Source organism: Bufo gargarizans, chromosome 1 (assembly GCF_014858855.1).
Source record: "Bufo gargarizans isolate SCDJY-AF-19 chromosome 1, ASM1485885v1, whole genome shotgun sequence".
NCBI classification, from domain to species: Eukaryota; Metazoa; Chordata; class Amphibia; order Anura; family Bufonidae; genus Bufo; species Bufo gargarizans.
Window position 1 is genome coordinate 304,260,072 of NC_058080.1, and position 14,816 is coordinate 304,274,887.

The 14,816-nt window shown below is 43.6% G+C and overlaps 1 protein-coding gene across 3 annotated transcripts in view; it reads left to right on the forward strand.

Annotated features, from left to right (window-relative positions):
• Positions 1 to 458: 458 nt before the first annotated feature.
• CSGALNACT1 (chondroitin sulfate N-acetylgalactosaminyltransferase 1) overlaps positions 459 to 14,816 on the forward strand; it is a 332,098-nt gene continuing 317,740 nt past the window's right edge. For all 3 annotated transcript variants that reach the window (XM_044305053.1, XM_044305061.1, XM_044305069.1), the window contains exon 1: positions 459 to 814. The gene's annotated coding sequence lies outside the window, so the exon portion shown is untranslated. The remainder of the gene's footprint in view (positions 815 to 14,816) is intronic.

A 14,816-nucleotide genomic window follows, 5' to 3' on the forward strand; every position in this document is an offset into this window, starting at 1 on the left:
GGGCCCAATATTGAGTTTTGCTATTGGGCTACATGATCTCTATGAACGCCCCTGGTGTAAAGGCAACGTCCCCGTAGCTCCTAAAGACTCATTTGTATATATTAAATCTTTTAATTTTCTCAGCAATGCGGACACGTATTAACATGGGACCAACACAGATGTCTTCAGCTGTCAGGCGCACATGTAACAGGTCAGCCAGTGTCATAGGTACAAATCTGCTGACAGATGCCCCTTAATAGATTGTTTTGGAACACATGAAATGGCTTGTATGAATGGTTAATAGTTTGGAGTATTGCTTTAGTGTACAGTACTGACTGGAGTCTATGTTCCCTTCAGCCCCTGATCATTGGCTGTAGCTTCCAGTCACGGCCATAGCCATACAGTGACCACCAGGTGTCGCTGCTGCCACTCCTCACTGGCTGGCTGCGGCGTGGAGCTGCAGGTTCTGCTCAGGCAGCTTCTGGCTGCTCCATTCGCTTTGCCCATCAGCCGGGGTGGCCCGGGACTTGCGGCTGTGCTCGGTGTCCTTTCACAAGGCGGCGGTGCAGATTGTGCGATTATTGCTGTCTGTTCTAGCGGCTGAGGGAGTGTTTTCAGGACTCCTATCACTTGCTGAGCTTGTTCATCTAGTTCCAGGAGAGGAAAGTTTACCGGCGAGGCATGGTGGACGGATAGTAGGCTGCTGATCACAGTGTGCGGGATACGTGGGGATCTGGATTAGTAAGCGATTTACCAGCGTCAGGATCGTACGGATTTACTAACGACCACGGACGATGAGCCTTGCTGCAGACTGGCACCTAGCTCCTGCCTAGAGGTAATATTACGTTCTGTGAATGCTGTACCACTGGCCCAAGTGCCAGGGACTGAATTCTGGACTTTATTCCTGGGAGTTACCTTCCAGGTTCTGAGTGTGGGTTAACTGTTTAGTTACCACTTTAGTTCCATGCCCAGTGACATGATCCGAGTGAAAGGTAATGATTGGGGTCAGTAAGATGATCAGATGTGATCCACAAAATTTAGTGAACGTGGTCGATAATCGGAACAGGAATATCGTATATATTTCAGAACCTGGCGAGTGGTCTTTGATATCAACTACCCCCATTGCGATTTTTTATTATTTTTTGCTTTAGGGGTATCTTAAAGAAGCCCTCCTTCTGAGAGACAAGTGACAGAATGAGGTGGCACAAAGTTGCACCCATAAGTCATGTTCATTAAGGTTCTTAAAGAGTTCTAGGAAGTTGGTGACAGTTGGTACGTAATGCTAAAGTTGTCTCCCCAAATGCATCTCCTGCTGCCGCCCATTTCTCCAATCTAATAAACCAATGGGTACGCCATTGCCCAGATCACAGGTGGCATCTTCCCCTTGAAAAAGTCCCAGTGCCCATGAACATGGAAATTTGGCAGCGTCACCTTCTGACATTGGCACCTGTAGTTTAAATGTTTTGGGTGCTGTTAATAGGTCGTCCTCTTATAATATTCTATATTATATATCCTAAACGGTGACATTTTAGAGGTTAATTTACGCTTTTCTCTAATCCTGTGAGAACGGCATTCCTTTCAGGCACCTGCGGAGAGAGGAGCATGCTGATGCACCTGCACATACACCTTAAAGCAGGGTATAGGCTATACTATTACTCCTTTCACACAGTATTAGAGGCTCAAGTGTGTATGTGGCTGTTACCTGATAATCTTCCATTCACAGTTTTTTTTTAAGTGTGTGTAGTTTAGAATTTTATCCTAAAATTGGTAATACACCTTAAAGAGGTATTCCGGATGTGAGAAGTTATCCCCTATCCACAGAATAGGGATTATTATTATTTATTATTAAAGCGCCATTCATTCCATAGCGCTGTACATATGATAAGGGGTGCACATACATAATACAGACAATTGTACTAATCATAAACAAGATGAGTTACAAACTGGTACAGAAGGAGAGAGGGCCCTGCCCGTGAGGGCTTACAATCTACATGGTATGGGAGAAGGACACAGTAGGTGCGGGTTAAGTTGGTCATGGCGGTATAGAGGCAGCAGGGTCACTGGTTGGAGGCTTGTCTGAAGTGGTGGGTTTTCAGGTTTCCTTTGAAGGATTCCACTGTAGGTGAGAGTCTGATATGTTGGGGTAGCGAGTTCCAGAGTATGGGGGATACATGGGAGAAATCTTGGAGTCGATTGTGGGAAGAGGCGATAAGAGGAGAGGAGAGAAGGAAGTCTTGTGAGGATCGGAGAGTGCGTGTGGGGATGTATCGGGAAAGTAGCTCAGAGATGTAGGGAGGGGACAGGTTATGGACGGCCTTGTATGTATTTGTTAGTACTTTGAAGTGGATTCGTTGGGCAATGAGGAGCCAGTGAAGGGATTGGCAGAGGGGAGAGGCAGAGGAGTAATAGGGTGAGTGGTGGATTAGTCGGGCAGCAGAGTTGAGGATAGATTGGAGGGGTGCAAGAGTGCTAGATGGAATGCCACAGAGGAGAATGTTGCAGTAGTCTAGGCGGGAGATAATGAGGGCATGTACAAGCATTTTCGCAGATTCAAAGTTAAGGAAAGCACAGATGCAGCAGATGTTTTTAAGTTGGAGGCGGCAGGTGGTGGAAAGGGCATGGATGTGCGGTCTGAAGGAGAGGGCAGAATCCAAGGTCACTCCAAGGCAGCAGACTTGGTTGACCGGGGAGAGTGTGCAGCCATTGATCGTGATAGATAGGTCTGTTGGGGGGTTGAGCAAGATGGGGGAAAGATGATGAATTCTGTTTTATCCATGTTAAGTTTTAGAAAGCGAAAGGCGAAGAAGGATGATAAAGAAGATAGACATTGTGGGATTCTTGATAGTAAGGTGGTGATGTCTGGACCAGAGAGGTAGATTTGTGTGTCATCAGCGTAGGAGTGATACTGAAAGCCATGGGACTCTATGAGCTGTCCCAGGCCAAAGGTGTAGATAGAGAAGAGCAGGGGTCCTAGGACAGAACCTTGCGGGACACCAACAGAGAGGGAAAGAGACGAGGAGGTGGTGCGGGAGTGGGAGACGCTAAACGTCCGGTCTATGAAGTATGATGTGATCCAGGAGAGGGCCAGGTCAGTGATGCCAAGGGATGAGAGAGTTTGCAACAGAAGGGAGTGGTCAACAGTATCGAAGGCAGAGGACAGGTCAAGGAGAAGGAGGACAGAGTAATGTTTTCTGGTTTTGGCTGTTAGTAGGCCATTGGTGACTTTGGTAAGGGCAGTCTCAGTCGAGTGGTGGGGTCGGAAGCCAGATTGTAGGCGGTCAAAGAGGGAGCAGTTGGAGAGGTGAGAGGACAGTTCAGAATGGACATGTTCAAGTAGCTTTGAGGCATATGGAAGAAGTGATATGGGGCGATAACTGGACAAAGAAGATGGGTCAAGTAAAGGTTTTTTGAGGATGGGTGTAATGGTATCATGTTCAAAAGCAGAGGGGAAGACAGGATAGGGGGTATCTATTAGACTGGTATGTGTCCTATCACTGCCACCCACACCAAGCATGAGAATGGGGATGCCATACCCGTGCCCCCAAACTAAAGGGAGCAGCAGGTCCAGCATACACACTGCCACTCTCTACGGGAGTACTGGACCCCCACCTATGTAATAGTTATCTCCTATCCTGGGAGGTTACTGGAATAATCCTTTAAATCTCTCCTGGACCCTCATAATCCTGCATGGTCAAAGTGGTGATGCACATCATGCTGGGCAGATGCATAATACCTGCCGATTTCTAATGTGTAAGGGGATCTTCTTCCCCCCCCAAATGTTCGTAGAGAAAAGAGTTCGGCTTGTTGAAGCTCTGTAAAGTGTATGGCCAGCCTTAGCCTACTTTCACACTAGTGTTTTGGCTTTCCGTTTGTGAGATCCGTTCAGGGCTCTCACAAGCGGTCCAAAACGGATCAGTTTTGCCCTAATGCATTCTGAATAGAAAAGAATCCGCTCAGAATGCATCAGTTTGGCTCTGTTCCACTTTGGAGGCAGACAGCGTTTTGGTGTCCGTCTGACGAAACCGAGCCAAACGGATCCTGACACACAATGTAAGTCAATGGGGACGGATCCGTTTTCTATGACACAATATGGCACAATAAAAAATGGATCCATCCTCCATGGACTTTCAATGGTGTTCAAGACGGATCAGTTTTGGCTATGTTAAAGATATTACAAACGGATCCATGACGGATCCGCACCAAACACGAGTGTGAAAGTAGCCTAATTAGTCTAAAGTTGATGAAGACTGACAATTTCCACGAAAACGGAGTAATTTTAGTGTCTTTCCAGGAGTTCAATATAAATAGTCTACCCTCAGTATTGGTGATATCGGTGGCAGTCCTGACTCCCGTTACTCCGTTGATCAGCTGTTTGAAGAGGTCGTGGCGCTCCCATTCAAGTGAAGCACATACAATGTACGGCGCTTTGGTAGGCGGTGAGGAGACTGTGGCATTTTCAAACAGCTTATTGGTGGAGGTGACAGGAGTCGGACCCCCACTGATCAGATACTGAAAACCTAACCCCAACGATAGGCCATCAATGTCATACTCCTGGAAAACCCCTCAAACATGTCAGGTTCCCCAAAACTTTGTTCATCCTTCACATAAGACCAGCTTGAGCATCCTTAATGGCCAGTATGGAGTAAAGTGTCTATGGCTCTGACGTAGCGATCATTCGTAAGACGATCATCCAGCTTGACTGAGTCTACGTATTCACTGTATTTCAGTAGGGAGAAGTAGTCACGCAGTGTCACGTGTCTCTCTTATTCCTCTTGTATGAATACCTTGACCCCTGTTAGCACTACTAAACAGTATCAAAGTATATAGGAGCAACATCAACCCCAAGTTAGTCAAACATTACTAGGAGTAATAACAGAGGAACAGCACAGCAATGAGTTATAAGAATAGATGTTCTGGAATTTCTATTTTAAGGGGAAGACAAATATTTACTAAAACGGGTTTTCTTTAAGAAAAATATAAACGGATTTTCCTTTGATAGTTAAATAACATTTATTAATTAAATGTTCACATCTGAGTGGAATGAGCGCATTTAAAAGTTATTAGAAATGTATGTTGAAAAATGTATGCAAGCATATGGTATATATCTTTACTTACGTCACTTCATTGACTCCAATTATGAAACTATCAGTTTTTTCAGTACATGATAGTCCAAAGCCGCACGTTACTGAAAAAGCCAAATATCCCAGAGGTAGTGTGGGATATATCAGTGGTTCCATCCTGTATGTTTTATAAAAAAAATATATATATATATTCTACTGTATGGGGAAAAGAGGCGGTATGTATAGGCCTTGGGCAGTGTATTCATTGCAACCAGATTGATACTGTACTGTACTGACGGCAAGGAGCATGGATACTTCCATGCTTTTATGTGACTTCATACCTGCGGAATAGCGCCATTATGAGCCTTATGGCAATGCATGGCGGTTGTATGTTTTATTCTAGAATACCTTTATACTGACATTTCTGTTCTGGTAGAAGCTGTGTTCATGCGGGCTATTGAAGGATATGTTAAAAGGTCTTCTGAGCGGTAGAATGATAAAGACATGAGATTGGATTCCTCTTTTCCTGTTCAACCACAATACCCGTTCTGCTGAGGAAAGCCATAGTCATGAAATGTGTCATACTGAATATACAGCGGGTCAACTTAAAAAAACAGTTTTTACAGGAATTCTCCATGCAGCCCTCATAGTGTCTTACAGTTAGGCCTCATGCACACGGTCGTTGCTCGGATGTTCCATGCATTGTGGTCCCCAATGCACGGGCAACATCCCTGCGGCTGCCACAGATGGATCCAGACCCATTGAACTCGAATGGGTCCGTGATCCGTCTGCTCCGTAAAACAATAGAACAAGTTCTCCGTGGGGGTTCCATGCCTCCGTTCTGCACCGCATCTTCCAGATTGCGGATACATTCAAGTGAGTGGATCCGCATCCGTGATACGGTGTGCACACAGCCAGAGCCCGTATATTGCAGACCTGATGTTTGGGGGCCGCAATATATAGGTGTGACTGCCGGGACTCCCACTGATGCCGACACTGAAAGGGTGCTAGTTCTACTCGGTTAAGGCTTAGTTCACACGAACGTGTGTGATCTGTGGCCGTATTGCGGCCCGCAAATATTTGCGGGCCGCAGCACAAGCACGGGTCACACACGTTCGTGTGAACTCGGCCTAACAGTAGCTCTCCTAGACACCCACTTTGTAAATAACTGAAACAGATCTGGAATAAAGGCGTTGTCTTACTTCAGCAAATGGTATTTATTATGTAGAGAAAGTTAATACAAGGCACTTACTAATGTATTGTGTATCTCCATATTGCTTCCTTTGCTGGCTGGATTCATTTTTCCATCACTTGATACAATTCTCATACCCAGGGGTTAAGACCACCCTGCAATCCAGCAGCGGTGGCTGTGCTTGCACAATGTAGGACAAAGCACAGGCCTATATGTATAGGCTTCCACTGTCCCGGCCTCCAGAGAGGCCGACGCTATTTCTTATAGTGTGCAATCACGGCCAAGACTGCTGGATTGCAGGGTGGTTGTAACCATGGAAAAGGGCAGTGTATAATGTGATGGGAAATTGAATCAAGCCAGCAAAGGAAGCAATATGGACAATCACAATACATTAGTAAGTGCCTTGTATTAACTTTCTCTACATGATAAATGCCATTTTCTGAAGTCACACAACCCTTTAAGGCCGAATGCACACGGCCGTTGTTCACGGCCGTGAGCGGTCCGTGGAGCCGCGGCCTGGATTCCTGCTGAGTGCAGGAGCGCACGGCGTCATTGGTTGCTATGACGCCGTGCGCTCCCTGCTGCCGCCACAGTACAGTAATACACTGGTATAGATCATAGCAACCAATGACGCCGTGCTCTCCTGCACTCAGCAGGAATCCAGGCCGCGGCTCCACGGACCGCTCACGGCCGTGAACAACGGCCGTGTGCATTCGGCCTTAAAGGGTTGTGTGACTTCAGAAAATGGCATTTATCATGTAGAGAAATGTAATACAATGCACTTACTAATGTATTGTTATTATCCATATTGCCTCCTTTACTGGTTAGATTTATTTTTCCATCACACTATACACTGCTTGTTTCAATGGTTACGACAACCCTGCATTCCAGCAGTTACGGTCATTCTGGCAAAAGTATAGGAATAGGAAAAAGTGCTAAACAGTGCACACTTCCGCGGTCCTGGCCACCAGAGAGGCCTGTTTTTGTTCCTGTATTGTGCAACCACGGCCACCAATGCTGGATTACAGGGTGGTCGTAACCGTGGATACAAAAAGTGTATAATGTGATGGAAAAATAAATCTAACCAGTAAAGGAGGCAATATGGACAACTTGTTCTATTTTTTTTACGGTGCGGACGGATCACGAACCTATTCACGTTGCAAATTGCCGTCCCCAATGCACGGAATGGATGCACAACTTTCATGTGCAAGTGGCCTTAGGAGGCTAATAGTTATTAAATAAAAAATAAAAAAAAATATAATAATTCAAAACAAAGCACCAAAATATTAAAAGTTTAAAACACCCCCTTTCCCAATTTTACAAATGAAATATATAAACAATAAAAAAAAAACATTATGTATCGCCTGAAAAATTAAAATATGAAAAAATATCTCCTATGCAGTGAAAGTCATAACAGAAAAAAAAAGATTCGCCATTTTTTGGTCACCATGTCCCCCCCAAAAATAGGATAGGACTGTTCTATTATGGGCCGGACGTTCCATAAAATGCGGAATGCACGCGGCTTTTTTGGTGTTTTCTTTTTTTTTGCGTGGTATCGAATGGAATCGAGTATCGCAATACTTTTTTATGGTCTCGAAATCAAATAAACATTTTGGTATCGTGACAACCCTAGGAAGCAGGATGGTCAATCACACTACATTAGTAAGTGCCTTGTGTTAACTTTCTCTACATCATGGATGTCAAACTCATGGCCCTCCAGATGTTGCAAAACTACAACTCCCATCATTCCCTGATAGCAGTAGTATGCCCAGGCATGATGGGAGTTGTAGTTTTGCAACAGCTGGAGGGCCACGAGTTTGACATCCCTGCTCTACATGATAAATGCCACTTTCTGAAGTGAGACAACCCCTTTAATATGAATAGGGCCACGCTGCAGTTCCCTGCACAACCCATGGCCATGAGCACCACCAAGAAGTGGGTACAGCTGCAGCCCAGATCACTGTCCCCACAACTGAAGTCCCATCGTTTAGAAAGTGACGGTATATTCTGGCAATATGCTTTCATTTTGTATAATGGGAATACCTAAGAGTGTGCCATGTAAACGTGGTCAAAAAGTTATAGAGACACTTACTACGGCACATTGGAACGACCGCGTAAAAGGCCATCACGCTTCATGTTCTTTTATTAGAGGAACAAAATAATTTTGCTGAAAAAGCAGGACCATTAGGTAACAATAAAATATATCTCGGCTGAAAATCCTGAAACGCTCATCCTTGTTATGGTGTTGCGGGGAATTTTATGTCTTGTGACTGTAGTTACACATTAGGCAGACCTCTTAGAGCCTACTTATGCATCATCAACTCCTCCGCGTCTCCGCCGTAATCAGGTAATGTATATTTTAATCAGCAAACAGCAAAAACATTGATTACATTGGCAGGAAATGTAAATGATTCAGTGCTCCTCACGCTAATAAAGCGAGTAAATCTTTCTCCAATGTGAATGGCGCTCATGATGGGAGCAGAAGCCATTATTAGGACGGGGGATCATGTTTAATATGTGGCTGGAGGTGAGTTTTAACCAGCTGTAGAGTTCCAGCTGAGGCGAGACTCCAGTGAGGGTAATGCTAACAGGCTCGAAGCAGATTATACGCAGTAATGAGGATTTTCATTATGATGGGACAAAATGCTGAAATAAAAGGACAGATGTACGCACTGTTGGAACGCGACATATTAGCCACATTCATTGCATTGGATCACTGTGTTGAATCTGAGAGTCAAGGGTTTTTGATGTTGGTCTTGGAAATAGTGTAGAAGTGGATTAAAGGAACACTCCAGACAAAATGAATGCCCTGTGTTATGTGTAGTGCAGAGCCAGATGTTTTATACCGCTACCTATTACTTAGGCTACTACAAAGTGAATGGGTAGGAATGATCCCTACCGCAGTCATTCCTCCCTCATTCATTTCTGTTGATTATTGGTAGCCCATTCCTGATTATACAGAGAGACGTGCTCATGATAATTGTACCTCTTTCATTCTGAGGAAAGATTAAAATCAAGTGATTGCGCATTCATTGGCTGATCAGGGGCATGATTATACACCAGTAACTGGCCCCGAAAATCGTGCAGCCTAATAGGACCTTGAGTGGCCGCATTTCCTTCCACTGCCGTCCTACCTCCTATTGATAAATGAGCGCTTTCCTTTCGCATAGAGGAGGAGGTTATATGTGTGTGACAGGTGCCATAAGGCCTTAAAGGCTATGTACACCAGGGATGTCAAACTCGTGGCCCTCCAGCTGTTGCAAAACTACAACTCCCATTATGCCTGGGCATACTACAGCTATCAGGGAATGATGGGAGTTGTAGTTTTGCAACATCTGGAGGGCCATGAGTTTGACATCCATGATGTACACCTTTGGAGGCAATTTGCTTATTTTTTGCTAAAAATCATATTTTCAATTGGCCTGAAAAAATCTTATTTTCAATAAGAACTGAGCTATATTGAGTGTTTATAATGTCAGAGAGCAGAGCTAAGTAGCCTGTCAGATCCCCAACTGACGAAAAAGATAGAAAATCCAGAGGCTGCTACAACATCATCTCAGCTCTGTACACAAAAAAGGATTCCTTGTTGTTAATAAAGACCAATTAAAAATGATTTTTAGCTCAAGATAAGTACAATGCAATAATAAAAAACATTGTACATACCCTTTATTGACCAAACACTTTCTTGTGATTTTTTTTTAAAATTTAATTTGGGAAAAGTGTATGAAACTTTTTCAAACAGTCAACTATACCTCCTTATTCTTTAAATAGGCAAACTGACACCAAATAAAATTATTAAATTGGGTTCTCTATTTTGTATCATACGTTATTACATGTAATATCTATAGTTTCACATGAACATGACGATAATGGCGACCGTTTTGGTTGGCTTTTTTTTTTTTTTTTTAACATAATTTTACCATATAATATATCTCTCTAGAGTTGATTTAAAGCCCTCTGTGGGGACACTGACCCTTTTTTTTGTATTTTGCACTTAAAAAAATAATTTTTTTATTTTTTATTTTTTTATTAGTTTTTTTTTTTATATTTTTTGCCACATAAGATGTTCCCCAAGAGATCATTAAAAGACCTCTGGGGGACACTGACACTTTTTTTGTATTTTGCTATAACCACAGCTCTGCTCTGCCCCTGAGACTCCTGGAGATCACGTGGCCGCCGGATACAATAGAGGAAGAGGTTTCCTCGAGGTCTCCGGCTGACATTGACAGCTGAACAGAAACACTTCTGATCGCACAAGCAGACGTCAAGCTGTGTTTCTGTCTAGCAGGATGGGGGTTGCAAACTGTGGCCATGAAGGCAGTGGGTTGTGCACCCCTGCTCTAAGGCATATAACAGATCATTGTGTACTTGAAAATAGAGATACAGTTTGTCTGCATCTGGTTCTTGAGGAACACCATTTAAACAGTGACATTTTCAACATTGTTTTTTTTTGGGATGTGTTGCACCTGAGCAGTCCCAAAGTTAACTCAAGATACCGCAAGGTCTGGTAGAGTCTGCTTAGACCCTATAATTTCATCCTCATCTCCAGCCGACACAACTAGCTGAAAATTATCAGGTAGATCAGAGGTGACACCTAACATGTCAGCATGCATTTCCCTGGTCACCGGTTCACAAACAGGAGACGTATAATTAACAGCGCTGACATTATGATCATTTGGTCGTGTTGTTTTGCTCCATAGTCCCCAAAACAACGGACAATGGCAGCCTGCACGTAAGCAGCCTTTTACCATGCCCACGTTGTGTGACACAGTCGCAGTGTCTTTTGTCGCTTGGGCAATGGGATAGCCTTTAAAATCCCCATGTACACACTTAACCCTCCTTGCAGTTTCCAGGGGCATACAGCACATGAGAAATATCTTTAAAAAGGGTTACCCACCTCCTCGAATGCAGGAGCTGCTATTAACAGTCACCTGGCACATCTCAGGCCTCTTAACTTCATATGGTACAGCACTGTCACACCATAATCCATGGATTCTAGGATGAGAGTGTAACGTACCAAACCACAAGGCAAACACTTGAGGGTCACGGTAGATGTTCATAATGTTGCTCACAATGTTCATGTACTCACGGTTAGCAGATGCCTCCCTGGCCTGGCGTACAGTGGATGGGAAGACAGCACAAAATTTTCTGGGGCACTCTCTGTTGCAGGGAACACCAGCCAGATGTTGGTTGAGGTGCCCTTGATGGTAATTGGTGTTTAAGGTGCTTTGGTGGCTGGGCCCCTGGTTTGTGACGTCAGCACCGTAAGGTGCAAATGTAGAGTTTAGTAGTGGAAATGATGAGGAGTCAGTTGTTATAGAACAATTCCAAAGTTTACTTGAATCAGTAGTCTCAAGGCAGATGTTACAGTCCATCAACAAGGTGCATTCGTATGGCATAAGTGATGACGCAGAAAAGGGTACAGTTGTATTCCACTTAGTTTTAGGCAATTGTCAATTGACGAGTTGTCTCTTTAAAGAATTCACAGGAAAGACTTCTTGTGATAGTCCTAAGTTCAATCTATAGAACCCTGGTATTACTTATGCTGATATCTGTTCACTTTGAGCTATCCTATAAGGGCGATCTTCCTTGTGGCAGGCAAATACTTCTGCTTTATTATTTTCAGGATGCTCCACTAAAAAGGTTTAGGTTTTTACACTATGTCCCGGAAGGCTTGTTTAATAGATAAGGACAATTTTGCTCACTAATTATCCATACGTGTCCTGGCACTTGGAAAGTTACCCTCAGGCACTGGTGCTGATGAGGTCCATAAGCTAGGTCCAGATGTTACCCTCACTAAGCTTGCTGCATATTTACACATAGACTCACTGTCTGGTGCTTGGTTGCTATGGTTGTCTTCTCCAGGCTTGATCAGGGTCCAGAGGAAAGGAAAACATCTACATGTTGAATATATCCAGTTTTTCTCCTCCATGAACTTGTTTCTTCACTTCCTCCACTAACTTAACTTACTACTCTCAATCCATTATGCTCTCTCTCCTCTCTAAGCTAGACACACCCAAGCTATATATAGTGTGATGCCAGTACTACCTAGGGGCGAATGGGTGAAACGACAATGCCAGACTGATAATGTGAAATACCATACATTCAGTACATTAGATAAATACATAAACAGATGTTTTAAGTGTCCCATTTTCACACAAATGTGGGACACTGCAAGAGGACAATGTGCTGCTGTGTGCCTGGTGTTATGACACCTCAAACAGTCAACTTTGTGAGATTGGACTTGGTTCCCAGTTCTTACATGGCTTTGTCAACTGGCGGGTGCCCTCATTCTGCCACAGTATTAAACAGTCTCTTACAGGGATCAGCATTAACTTTGGGGTTCCATGAAGGTGTTTACTTTAGTCACCCCAGAGCTTCTCAGTTGTGGTATATTTCTCCACTAGATTTACTGGGTTAACAGGGAACCTAGCGCTGGGCTGGCACAAGGAGGGCACAGATATAGTAATACACAACATCTATTTGTACCATCTGGTCAGGGAACGATGACTCTCAACCACTTCCAGACCAGAACAGATCAAACAACTGTGACTTTGGAGGTTTCTTTTTGTAGAAATCCCATTGTTGTATTCATTCAGCCTTTAATTTCCTATATGTCTTGGGTACAGCCACATGCTCAGGTTTCTTGATGCCCTTTGGAAGCCAAAACCAGGAGTGAATAAAAAAAAAGAGGGAAAGTGGTATCTGTCATGCATACTTTCTCTACTTTTATGATCCACTACTGCTTATACTGTAGCTTCCAAAACTGCATCAAGAAACCTGAGTGTGGCTGTACCCTTAAAGTTCTGCAAGGTGAGATCACAATAGGGTCTGTGCATCTCACCAGTCAAGTATGGAGCCAGTACTTCAGTCCATTGATCTAAAGGCAATTATTCTCTGCAGTACGCAAATGCCTCTTAATAAAATTGGCACATATTTGGCCCTCTGTGCACCAGAAACGCACATCTACAGTACTCCAGCTAGAGGCTGGTAGAGACTTGAGCTATAACTTATACCAGTTTCTGACGTAAGTTATAGTAAATCCAGTCCATGATAGGCTCCACCTCTCCCGATAAGCCCACCCTTTTCCTCAAAACTTTAAAAGTCAAAAATATGGTGTGTGACATAATTTGTGAGTTTTTAACACCACAATAGCAGCATAAAAGTGTTAAAGGGGTTATACAGCATTATATCTGTTCTAACAGAGTGTCTAACCCATGGTAATCTAGTAACATAGTAACATAGTACATAAGGCCCAAAAAAAGACATTTGTCCATCCAGTTCGGCCTGTCATCCTGCAAGTTGATCCAGAGGAAGGCAAAAACAAAATCCTGAGGTTTAAGCCAATTTTCCCCACTTTAGGGGAATAAAAAATTCCTTCCCGACTCCAATCAGGCAATCAGACTAACTCCCTGGATCAACGACCCCTCTCTAGTAGCTATAGCCTGTAATATTATTACGCTCCAGAAATACATCCAGGCCCCTCTTGAATTCCTTTATTGTACTCACCATTTATTGTACTCATGGTGGTGCTCTTACTTACCTGGTCCCTGCTGCTGGGTTCAGTCTTTGTCGCTCCCCAGCCGGCTCTTCATCAACCTTGCGTGCTGATATCAACATCCTGTTGACGGCTGGGGACTGATAGAGACTGTTGCAGGTCACCCACTCCTTGAGGTCTTGCTGGATAACCCCTTTAATAAATGCCCCTCATAGTATTGCACTGTTTTCCACTCTCGCTCTCCACCAGACAACTCTCTGCACCGTACTGCTTCTCTGAGTGCAGCCATTTGCTCTGTTAGGGTATGCTCACACAATGGATTTTAAAAATCCGCCTACAAAATTCAGCACGGAAACCAGATGTGATTATTATTTTTTTCATGCATTTTTTATGTGTTTTTCTGACGTTTTTTTTTTTGCCAATGAGTATTTACTTCAATACAAAACTACACTTTCAACTTGTGGTTTTTGGCTCGGATCCTTTCTAAAAAATGAGCAGAAAACGCACGAAAACCAGAGCTGTTTCTTAATGCTTCTCATTCATTTCAATGAGAGATTCAGCACAGATTACGCACCAAGATGGTGCATGCTGCTTGAATGGGAGGCTGTTTTGTGGAGTTTTTCAGAGCTGATTTTGAGGCAGAAATGCACCAAAATCAGCACCAAAAAACTCTGTGTGAACGGGACCTTAGAATGGCTGCATATGGTGCAGATGTATATGCAGAAAATCCGCATGAACTCTGCACAAAAAAATGCACATATAACTACACTATTTATAGCTTTTTTGGTGCGGATTTGATGCTGATTTTCTGTAGATCTCACCCTTCCATTAAGAAGGGTGAAATCCGAACAAGAAAAATGCAACAACAGCGACATGTGAAAATCTACACAACAGGTCAATTTCCAAATCGAAGAAAATTCCAAGTGTATGAGATTTGTCTCATATGCTTTGCTGGTACAGTATAACACTGTGTTTTTTCCACATAAAAATCCACACAGAAAAACCCCACACATAATCTGCATCATGTACAGGCACCCTAAGAAGACGGTCAGTCTTGCTGCTGAGCATTGGCCTGTTGCTGAGCATG